This window comes from Brassica napus, chromosome C5 (genome assembly GCF_020379485.1).
Source record: "Brassica napus cultivar Da-Ae chromosome C5, Da-Ae, whole genome shotgun sequence".
NCBI lineage: Eukaryota > Viridiplantae > Streptophyta > Magnoliopsida > Brassicales > Brassicaceae > Brassica > Brassica napus.
This window is the reverse complement of record NC_063448.1, coordinates 6,682,388-6,693,203: the sequence shown is the minus strand read 5'-3', so window position 1 is coordinate 6,693,203 and position 10,816 is coordinate 6,682,388.

The following is a 10,816-nucleotide window of genomic DNA, read 5'->3' as shown; positions in this document are numbered from 1 at the left end:
TCCGAACAGATCTTGTAGGGTGGTACACAAAATATCCGAACCCGAACGAGTAACCCGAAAAATCCAAAATTAATAGTCATTAGAAATATTTTGAAATATATATAAGTATTTCAATTATTAAATTCAATATTTGTGGTAATGTGACATAAAATAATAAATATTAAAATTTTAATAAATGCTTTAAGTACACAATTAGTTATAAATACGTATTTTATGATTTGCTCATTGAAATAAAAAGTCTACTCTCTGTAAGGTAATACATTTTGTTTACAAATGATATATATTTTCATGCTTGATTTAACATTTTATTGTTATTTTATCAATTTTATGTGTGATAGATTAATTTTTATTTAATTTAGATATTTTTCTTTATGTTTTGCTTCAAAAATTTTGTTTTTTACTTCGGTTATATCCGAACCGAACCGATATAACCCGAATCCGTACGATATATGATTACATTATGGGTTTTAGGATGCAGTATAATTTTGAACCGAACCGGAAGTGTTATTTTCCGAATCCGACCCGTACTAATAAAATTTTAGTACGGGACCTAGGAACGTAAACACGAAAATCCAAAAATCCGAAAAACCCAAACCAAACGCCAACGGGTACCCGAACGCCCAGGCCTAAGTAAAAATCATTTTTCTAAAAATCGGCCGCCTAGCCGTCTAGGCGCTATGCGTCACTCTTCCACCCCGATTTATGCCAAATTGGTTAAAAAAATCGGATATCCGATTTTCTCCGCCTAGACCGCCTAGCTGCCTAGGCGGCCGCCTAATCTATTTTTCTATTTTTTTAATAATATTTTTATTTATTTATTTGATCTAAAATTTTATAAATATCATTTATATTCATAATTTTGATGAAAATTACACTATATTAAGTTTATATATTCTATTTGTTTGTTTTATACAGTCTTAAATATGAAAATGTATTAATGTTATACACAATTAAAGATTAACATGTTTTATAACATAATAAACAATATAAAAATTTTGGCCTGCATAATTTCCGATTAATCCCCGATTTTCTCTTTAGGCGCTAGGCCCAACCCGACCGCCCGACTAACGCCTAGCGCGTTCCCGAACATGGCTAAAAATGAATAGAATTCATCTTCCAATAACACTAGATTTTGTTAGAATTAGATAATTAGTAATAACTAAACTTTTTGAATAACAAGAGATTTGAATGGATTTTGAAATTTTTTAAACCAATAACAATGGATTCTATTAAGATTTTTGAATTCCAAGAACCAATAACAATGGAATCTCAAAATTTTCAAAATTCATGAGAATTCACTTACCAATAATTTCGACTTATTCAAGAAAATGCAATTTTTTTGTTGTTGAAAATGAATGTTTTACTCATTCATCCTCATCTTTTTCATTTAGTTACAACATTGTCATTGTCATCAAAACACCAACCACCATGAACAAACAATTTCAAACTCTAAATGCACCGAAAATCAACATATATATCTTCATGTCCTCATTTTTACACATAAATCATTTCCCTTTCACTTTATCTCTTATTGCATCCACAAATCTTAACTTTTTTAAAATTTCAAAAACTATAAGCTTATTAGAGTTACTTAGGTTCATGATTCATGGTAAAAAAAGAGAGAGTAATTTCCATTAAGAAGTTATGTGTGCTTGTAAAAGTTAAACATGAATTTCACTGGATCTAAAAATAAATTAGTGAGAAGACATAAAAAAAATAAAAAATGGATTTAAAGTTTGATGTTTTTATGTTAAAAGAGATTAGGGAGAGATTGGAGAGTTTTAGAGTAAGAAACATTACATTTTTCTTGCATTCATTTAAGAAGAAGAAAGAAAATGTGTAAATTTTCTTGATATACGAAACAAAAACTCCAATTAGGTTAAATATTTCCAAGAAGTCTTTTAGACCCTAAAATAAAATAAATAACTAAATTGCAAAAATCTCTTCATTAACCTTACAATCAACTTTTAAAATGTTCAATATATAAAAAACTAAACACATATAAGTCAAATTTAATTTTTTTTTTAAGTTAAGATTTCAAATTTGAACTCTAAAAATACCAACAAGACTATAACATATGTTACCAAACACTAAACGAAAGACTATCATAACTAAATCTATATTCACTCATCTATGTTAACAATAATTCAATTTTAGTAACATTAAATTTACATCATTTAGAAATATTTATATTTACATGATTTAGATTTTTTTCCCTATCAAAATATATTTTATAAATTACTTTTAAGATCTAATACAAGATAAGATCAATTTGTGAATTTAAATTTGTATAGATTTTATGAATTTTAAGACTCGATAGATTTTAAAAATTACGTGGATTGTGAAAATTTATATACATTGACTTATGAAATTTGATCATAATTTTTTTGGATCAGTATAGATTTTCATGAATTTGTATTACCTATTTTCTATCATTTTTTTGTAAAGTAAATATACAATTTATTTATTTTCTAAATCATATAGCTTTATTATTTATTTTTTCTTTCAAATGAAAAAGAAACTAATAGTGATACATACCAAAATTGGACAATTTTTCTTAAATAGCCTTTTCAAAAATTTTGTCATAAAAAGAGCCTTCAAAGAGAAAAATGATCAAAAATATTTTATGAAAAAAACGAAAGACGATTTTACCCCTTGCTTTATATATATAAAAGTAATAAAATAATAAAAATTAAGAATAAATAAGTTTCTTTTATAATTTTGAATTATATGTTTTCAAATTCGAACTTTTTAATATTTGTTTTTGATTTTAGATTTTTGTTTTTCAAAATATTTTCTAAACTCCGGTTTGTCCGTGTAATCCATGATTCTGGCTCTCAAATTTGTTTTAAAAATTAAACTTTTTTGAAACCATTTTAAAATTTTCATTTTAAAATTATTAATATTTAGAAATGTAATTGTTAATATATATATTCAAAATGATAATTATTTATAAAATAATTGTATATTCTAAAATGTAAAAGTATATAAATGTAATGGATTATAGTTTTGGACATATGATTAAGGTGCAATAGATATTTGGTAAGAATAATTATTTGTTTTCTAGTTTTTTATCACATGGATTTTGAAAATCACAACATATGATATTTTTTTAAAGTTGAGTCTTATGAGTAAAAATGAATAGAATTAATCTTTCAATAACACTAGATTTTGTTAGAATTAGATAATCAATAATAACTAAACTTTTTGAATAACAAGAGATTTGAATGGATTTTGAAATTTTTTAAACCAATAACAATGGATTCTATTAAAATTTTTGAAATCCAAGAACCAATAACAATGGAATCTCAAAATTTTCAAAATTCATGAGAATTCACTATTACCAATAATTTCGACTTATTCATTCATCCTCATCTTCCTCATTTAGTTACAACATTGTCATTGCCATCAAAACACCAACCACCATGAACAAACAATTTCAAGCTCTAAATACACCTAAAATCAACATATACATCTTCATATCCTCATTTTTACACACATAAATCATTTCTCTTTCACTTTATCTCTTATTGCATCCACAAATCTTAACTTTTTTTAAATTTCAAAAACTATAAGCTTATTAAAGTTACTCAAGTTCATGATTCAAGGTTAAAAACGAGAGAGTAATTTCCATTAAGAAGTTATGTGTGCTTGTAAAAGCTAAACATGAATTTCACTGGATCTAAAAATAAAATAGTGAGAAGACATAAAAAAAATGAAAAATGGATTTAAAGTTTGATGTTTTTATCTTCAAAGAGATTAGGGAGAGATTGAAGAGTTTTAGAGTGAGAAACATTATATTTTTCTTGTATCCATTTAAGAAGAAGAAAGAGAATGTGTAAATTTTATTTATATACGGAAACAAAAACTCCAATTAGGTTAAATATTTCCAAGAAGTCTTTTAACCCTAAAATAAAATAACTAACTAAATTGTAAAAAAACACTTCATTAACCTTAAAATAAACTTTTAAAATGCTCAACAAACACAAAACTAAACACATATAAGTAAAATTTAATTATTATTTTTAAGTTAAGATTTCAAAATTGTACTCTAAAAATACCAACAATACTATAAAATATGTTACCAAACCCTAAACCAAAGACTATCATAACTCAATCTATATTCACTCATCTATATTAACAATAATTCAATTTTAGTAACATTAAATTTACATCATTTAGAAATATTTATATTTACATGATTTTGATTTTTTCCCTATCAAAATATATTTTATAAATTACTTTTAAGATCTAATACGAGATAAGACTTCCGGAAGACTTCGATTTAGGCGGAAAACCTAAATTCTACTAAAATTTAGGCGAAAAACTTAAATTCTACAAAAATTTAGGAATGAATATGTCAGAAATCTTCTCGAAGCCTTCCAAACTCTAACCTAATCAAATAACTAACTAAATAGCAAAACAAAAATCATTAAATGTCAAACCAACTTATTAAATACCAACAATACTATATCATATGTTGTCAAACCGTGAACCAAAGGCTGTCATGATTCAATCTACATTCACTCATCTATGTTAAAAATAATTTAATTTTAGTAAAACTAAATTTCCATCATTTAGAATTGTTTATTAATACATGATTTTGATTTTTTCCCTTTCAAAATATTTTTTATAAAATTTATTAAATATTTTTAAGATCCAATACATGAGAAGACTTCCCCTAGAAGACTTCTGGAAGACTTCGATTTAGGCGAAAAACCTAAATTTTTCTAAAATTTAGGCCGGAACCCTAAATTTTATTAAAATTTAGGCGGAAACCCTAAAAGTCTTATGTGAGTCTTCCAGACCATCTAATCAAATAATTAAGCAAAAAATACTTCCTTAAACTTAATAGATACTTAGAAAGTGTTTAAATCAAGTTATTAGATAGTCACTAAACACATATAGATCAATTTAAAAAAATAAGATTTCAAAATCTAGCCTTAAAAATACCAACAATACTATAACATATGTTACCAAACCTTAAACTAAGGACTATCATGATTCAATTTACATTCACTCATCTATGTTGAAAATAATTCAATTTTATTAAAACTAAATTTACATCATTTTGAAATATTTATTATTACATGATTTTAATTTCCCCCCCCCCATCAAAATGTTTTTTTATAAAATTTTAAATTATTTTAAAGATCTACTGAATGAGAAGATTTACAAAGAAGTCTTCTCACATACCGAGTTATAATGGTAAAACTTAATACATATTTTTTGTTTGATCATAAGGAGGTTATTGTAATTCCACTAACATTTTGAGTTACTTTTTGCATTTGATTGAATTTTTGAGGTAAATTTTTGTAATCAAAATCAAGTTTTGAATCATTTTGGCAATTTTCCTAACTTTTTATGGGTTGAGATCGAACCTTATGTTTATATTAAGACTGGTCTAGGACATAGCTAAATTAAGAACTAGTTTTGGTTCCCCAATTTTTTTTTTTTAAAATTAATATATATCTATATAATTTCTAAATTGTTCAAAACATATTTTGGGTCAAATGTTCAAAACAAAATTTATTAAAAACTTTACTAAATAATAGGATTGGTAAAAGTTGACAAAATAAATAAATAAAAGGATTGGAAAGTTGCAGAAAAAAGACAGTGTAAAAAATAGTTGAGTTTTTGCTCACTCCTCAGCGCGCTACGTCAGCGTTTCGAGGACTCCACTTTTAAAAAGTGTGAAAAAGTGTCAAGTCATTGGCTTTAACCCGGGTTATATAGATATAAACACCAACATATATACCACTAAGCTAACTGATACTTTGTACATTGATGACCGAACCTAATATATATTTATGAAAGTCGGAAGCCCTTGATTCTTCGGCTTCCTCTGAGAGTCGGGCCTACAAATGTATTATGGGTTTCATTTTTTAATGAGATTCATCACGTTATTTTTAAAAAAGCTCAAGTTTGCAACAATTATGGTTTTCCTATATTGTAAACTGTTGTCGTTTAACATGAGTTGGGGTTCTTTTCATTATTGTCTTAAACAAGTCTGAGCTACAGAGTTACGCCGTGTGTTCGTAATCTATTTTTTCACCGGTGAACTCTTCATGTCCCCATCTTAAATCGCTTTATCATAAATGTTCCTGATTTGTAGCCCCTCTGTAAACCATATATATATGATTCTTATTTTTGATGAACCCAATCTGCATCTCAACAAAACTCATTGATTCTTCTTAACTTTAACCATCTTCTAGAAAATGTTTCTCTCTGCCTCTCCAGTTTCTCAAACCGGCGTCCCGGCGTCCATCACTCAACCTTTGAGTCTCTCCGTCTTGGTCGCAGTAGTCAGAGCATAGCCTCTGGCTTCCTCCGCTTCTGGGATTTCCTGAACTTCAAGAAAGACAAGGAGTTTGTGGGAATCACGGTTCTCTTCCTTGATGAAAAGGTAAAATAATCTTCGATCTATCACACTTATTTAACATAATTATTTTAATTGATTTCCTAATTCTTTGTTGAATAATATTATTTGTAGATTCTGTGATTCATGGGTTTACTCCCGTCGGACGTGCTAATCATTACATGTCATTTTTGAAAGAAGGTTCCATTGTGAAAGTCGATCATTTTGAGGTTGCTAGGTGTTCAAGCATGTACACGATAACTGATCATTCATTCCTCATTTGTTTCATCTCACTAACCATTATTGATGAAGTTATCACGGGTGCTCCTGAAATCAATCTCCAGTCCAAATTAGAATGTTCGACAATCACCAAGTGATTGCGAACACAAACGTAGAAACTGGTAAACATAGCATATTTGGCAGCTCCAAGCAAGATTACAATCAGGCAAATTCAAGTGGAATGACATACCAACAACTGAAACTGGTAATTAGTCAACAGCTTATCACATATTTTCCTTATTCTTAAAAAATCCACTGTGTTTCTGATCTATTTTTTCATCTACGCAACTTTAGCCTCTGTCATGGATAGCTTTCTCCCAAGGATTGCATTGACTATGGTTTCTGGGAAGAAAAAGATCTTGCTCCTGAAAAAAAACTATGACAACCCTGTTCTAAGATTTTAGTTTGTGCAGAACAAAAAACCTTGATTTCTTTTCTACTAGGACAGGTCCGCGATACGCGCAGGATTTGATGTATTTGTTGGCACAGTAAAAATATTTTTAAAATTGACATAGATTGTATTAAAACATTTATTAAATAAACTGTGCCATCTAAAGGGATTAGAATGTTCTTTTAACAATATTATTATTCAGTTTCAGCGTATAAGTAGTGACTGTTTAAAATATTATATTGCCTTCTGTATTTTTCTTTTATTTGGTTTTACTGAATAATCTATTATTTTATTTTTAAATTTTAAAATAATTTTATTATGGAACAAAAATATAAATTAGAATATAATATAGGTATGATGTTAAAAATATATCATGTGCTATATAATTTTGGATCAAGTTACATTCGTTTATTGAATCATTATGTGTTATATGATTGTTGTTTTATTTTATTTTTTATGTGTTTGTATTTTCTTAATTTTTGTTTATTTGATGTTTATATTTAAACATAGGGGTGAATTGTTGTATATTATATCTTAAAATTCGTTGATTTCTTTGTGGGTTTAATGTTTCTATGTTATAACTTTGATGCATGGGCTCATGCTCGTTGGTGCGGACGTGTGTGTTGTGGTATTCTATGTTAGAATGTTAACTTACATCGCAAGGAATTATTATATGACTACAGTTGAAGGTTTAATTTTACAATCCAAGTTTGAGTTTGTATGACCAAATTTTGTTTGATAACCAAGTTAAGATTCATGTATATTAAATAAAGGTACTGGAAACATTAAAAGTTTAACATAATAGGGATAATTATAAAAGAAATTTAGAAATTAAAAACCTGGCACAAAAATTAAAAACCTGGCATAAAAACACCCGTAGGCTGAAAAAAAAACAGCCCGTAGGCTTATTCTGTCTAAAATTAAAAAGTAAATAAATTTCTATGGAACAGAGATATACCGCTGAGAAATTGTCTCTTGATCATGACAATCAATGATATTCAAAAAGACAAGCACTAAACTTGATTATGCATTTGCCGTTGCTTCCTTTGTTCTCAGAAAGTTGTTTTTGACATCGCTGCCACATAATATTCCATAATTAAAAACTGACACACTCAAATATATCCAAAATAAACAATAACACATATTCTTAAAAAAAACAATAACACCTTAAAAAAAAATTGAATCTGCCAAACTCTATCCAGCTCCCACCTGTATTTAGTTATGCATAGATGTTAACTCCGAATCGAAGTCCTTACTCTTGTGTAGTTTCCATTTGTCTGTAAGAAGAAACTTAATTAAGTACCTAGATTTGTTAGAAGATCTCATTACAGAGGATTAACCCCCCCATAATTGTTTAATTTGTTTATCTCAGATCTTAGCAGCAGTAGTAGCTAACTAAACGATTGTTTGCTACATGGTGATTTGAGTTACCTCTTTGAAAGGCCAAGCTCAACAAACTCAAATGCATAACACCATTTTTTGCTTACCTCTTTGAAAGACTTGACTTTATCCAATGACTGTAACATGAGAACAAAAAGTCAGATGGAGAGACAAACTATAACTGTATCATTTAAAAGAATGTCACTTTTTGAATACCAGTTGGGCTGCTTTACTTAACTCATTTGGATAGATGATCAAAGCACTATCTGAAGAAAAGACAATAAACGCACATATCAATCATAAAACAGCTGGAAATCAACCGCTCAAATCATAAAACGAACCAAACGATCCAAAGATCTTATACAGCCACATACGCGAGCAGAATCCAAGTCCAATTTTTTGTTAATCCCCTTAAACCTGTCCACAATACTCATTTCTTCTCCTGAGAAGAGAGACCTCTCCATCTAAGTTCATGGTACCAAGCCAAAAAAATGAATACATGAAAAAAAAGAAGCAGGCGAGTGTTGTACCTTTAAGAGAATGAGAAAAGAATCCATGTTGTTATTGACCCTCTGAAACAAAAACAGATTCACCGTCGACATAACTTTAGCATGGAATATTGTCTAGTTAGGAAAAAAGTAGGAGTCTTAGCATTTAGCCACCTTATAAGTCTAAATTAAACGACCCCGACACAAACACCAAAAACAAAATCAAATACAAACCATAAGAACATAACGGAACTACATCAACCCTAAGAGTAAAATCGAACAACAAAATCCCTAACAACAATAAAATCAAACGGAACCAAAACTTGCGAAACCACAATTGAACGGTGGAGGAGCAGCGGCCGGATTTCAAATCAGAGAAGAGGATCGATGAGTTCGACATTTCGCAGAAAATTAAATTTGGTGTTTTGAAGGATTGAGAGAATGATGTTCAAGTGAAGAAAGCTAACCTTTTTATAGGTGTGGAATAGGCCGCCTTGCAAAGGGATAACTCGCAATCAATGTCAGATCGTGCTTCCGTTGGTATATGGAGTTAAGAAGGGAATAATGGCGCTGAATCTGTAACTCAGACTGTTTCGGTTGTAAGAGTAGAAGGCTAAACGACATGAGTGGAGACAAACAAAGAGATTTTCAATCTTGATTTCAGTCATCCAATCTCTCAAGACGCCATTGATGGTTTGAGAAAACGTAAGAGAAATTTTTTAGGTCTCAGAAGAACACGAAGACGAAGACTAAAGGGCCTCTCATGTTTTGGGCTTTAATTCTTAGGATTAACAAAAGCCCAAAAAATGTCTTCTTTTCGTTAAATGAAACGGTGTGTTTCACCCGGCTGGACACATGTCGACTCCTGAATCATCGAATTTCTGACGTGTCGTCGCTGTTGGCAGCACCAGGAGTGATTGAAAGTCTCTTTTATACATAAAGATTTAGTATAGTGATAGTTGTTGACAATTATTTCATTTGCCAATATGTTTTTTATGCGGCATTTCAGAACTAATTTCTCCATTCCAAGCGGAACAGCAGATGGAAGCTAATTTTTCTGGAAGCTCCTCGACTTCAAGACAGAATCATAAGATAGATGGTTGTGGGAGGTTGATCAAGGGAATAGTTCGGAGAAGTGAGACAGCCCAGCCAGACTTCATCTTTTGTACAGCCTGAGCAAAGAGTGGAACCCACAAAACACAAGAGAAGAAAAAACAAAACACGAAATTAAAATTATTCAGACATTCTCTCTTGCATGTCTAACATCTGGCGCCGACGAAACTCAACACCCACGGCAGACGAAACTGATGCAAGCAAACCTCTCATCAGTCATGCTTAAAATCAATCTACGTTTTTCAATCTCATAAACTAAGAAACAATTTTACCTACATGAATCGGGAAATTAGTGCCCACATTCCCAACCTAGAGAAAAAGAGGAGTTGAAGTCCTAACAGTTTTCTCAGTATCAGACTAAACCATATATTCAAAGCCCAGCTATTTTGAAACCCTAACATTTTAAAGTCATGCTTTTAAAAAACAATTATATTTGGCCATATGTCAGGCTTTTTTGTCAACCCCAAATCATCTATAACAAAGTCCAGAAAAAATATATAAATAAAATAATTTCCTAAATATGTAATTCTAAAAATGTTATAAGTTTTTTTAATATATTACAATTCTATGTTTTTCTAAAAACAATTGGTGAAATAAGGGAAAAATTTTATTTTATTGTTTATTTAAATTTTTAAATTTTTAAATCCAAATTTTTTTTTCATGCATTATTTGATTTATATACAAACAACTACCTAAGTAAACACTAACAAGTTCCATCACCCTCAACTTTGAACATATAAAATATAAAAATATCAACATATGACTTTGTCGTTCATTCTTATATCAAACTTATCAACCTATGTAATT